Genomic DNA, 1,806 nt, shown 5'->3' with positions numbered 1-1,806 from the left:
CGCTGCTGGGTGGGAGGGCTTTGGCACTGCCAGCTTTGGGGTGCTGGGTGAGGAGCAGATCTGCACTGGTGTGAGGCCTCTGTCAGCTGGGATGTGCCTGGGGGAGCAGAGTTTTGCTTCCAAAATCACAAGCTGAAATCATGCGCCGCGTGGTCAAGCACGGAAGCCGCTCGTGTGTTTGTGAGAGGAATTTCTCCGATGGAAAGCAGCAGAGGGAGGGTGAGGACAGAAGGTGGCTGTGAGAGGGAGAGATGTCGTTGTGTAAATCAGTTTGCTTTCCTTCCCTCTCTCATTTCTCCTCTCCTGGGGAGCAGAATGAGTTGTATTCCCTGCAGGGATCTCCAGTGGGGACAGAAAAGACTCTGCAGCCACGAACTGCCCAGCAATCTGCTGGGCCACACTGTGCCCTCAGCTTCCTGCTGTAAAGCTGAACTCATTCTGTTCAAGTCAACAGATTTCCTCTGCGTTTATGTCATTGCAGCCAGGTGAAAAATTGATCCCTTAATTTGAATAAAGTGGTGAGGACAGCACTAGTCTGCTGGTGCTTTAATTTAGCTTACCTAGGCCCTGATAACTTCAAGATATGTTTAATAAATCCGATCTTGCCAGAAGGCTTTTGTTGCTCCCAGAGGTTGCCCTCTACACGTGGACCAGCAGAAGAATTAAGGCAAAACCCATCCTTTCCTCGCCACGGAACAAGAACTGGAGGACACTACACGTGTGATGAACCTTTGGGAGCGAGGCATTATTTGCTGCTCTTCCGTCCCACCAGGTCACCCTGTGTTCCAACACCGTGGGACGATACAAGATGGAGCTGGTGGTGGACGTGGATGGTGTTGGCAAGAAGGTGTCGGCGCTGCCCCTCACGGCCAGGTACCAGCACTTTCCTTGCAGCTGCTTGTCTTTCCTCGTGCACCCACCACCAGCACCCTGCCTGCCACTGGCTGCAGCTCCAAAGGGGAAGGGCTGCTTAATGAGATGGTTCTGCCCAGCTCCACATGAGAACAGCAGTGCTTGGGAAGCACTTGGGAAGCCCATGATGAGAGGCACCCCTGCTCACAGCCAGGCATGGCCCTGGGCCTTTTTCTAAGTGGAACAGGAAGGACATTAATTATTTGCCTGGATTTTGGTGCTTGAGGTGTAACAAGTTTCCCGAGGGCAGCCTGTCCTCCTTCCTGCAAGAGATGGATTTGTGCTGGGTGGTGACCATTGTTTTGGGACACAGTGAGCAGCCTGCTGAGAACTGGGGTCTGGCTCAATTAGCCAACATGTGCCAATGGGAAAGGGGCTCACGGCAGGAGTGGGAAGGGCAAAAGAAAGGCAAGATCTTATGAAGGGGAATATAGTCCTTGCCGTGGCAGAGGAGCTCAGGTTTCAGTGCCTCCCTCTGGCTCTTTTGAGCACTAAAGTTCTCAGAGCTGAAGCCAAAAGTTGTTCTTGCTGCAGCCGAATTCTCTCCTGTTTGCTGCTCTGGGTGCCAGTTTAGTGACCAGAGGGATGCAGTTCCCTGGAGCTGTTCCCTCTCCCAGCCAGAGCCATCCAGTCAGTGCCTGGGCTGCCCTCCCTTTGCCCAGGTGTGTCGTTCCTGCCCTGCGGGCGCTCAACCCCGTCATGGCGTTTGGACGGTGCTACCTGAAGGTCCCTTACCAGAAGATGCTGAAGCTCGTGAATGACAGCGACTTTCCTGGCTGCTACAGGATTCTTCCTCAGGTTTGGCATCACATCCTCTTCCTCCTCCTCCTCTTCTCAGATGTTATCCAGTTGTTTATTAGGGGGAAAGAGGGGTTTGCATAAGACCTTGCTGGT

General features: G+C 53.4%; 1 protein-coding gene across 1 annotated transcript in view; it reads left to right on the top strand.

Annotated features, from left to right (window-relative positions):
• The window catches only part of LOC114069555 (hydrocephalus-inducing protein-like), a 25,313-nt gene that overhangs the window by 8,483 nt on the left and 15,024 nt on the right, over nucleotides 1–1,806 (top strand). The gene's annotated exons all lie outside the window — the stretch shown is intronic.

This window comes from Empidonax traillii, unplaced genomic scaffold, assembly GCF_003031625.1.
Source record: "Empidonax traillii isolate 1590-97213 ecotype Southwest subspecies unplaced genomic scaffold, ASM303162v1 scaffold1297:size275931, whole genome shotgun sequence".
Lineage (NCBI taxonomy): Eukaryota > Metazoa > Chordata > Aves > Passeriformes > Tyrannidae > Empidonax > Empidonax traillii.
Note: the sequence above shows the minus strand (reverse complement) of the source record. Positions and strands in the feature narration are given on the sequence as shown.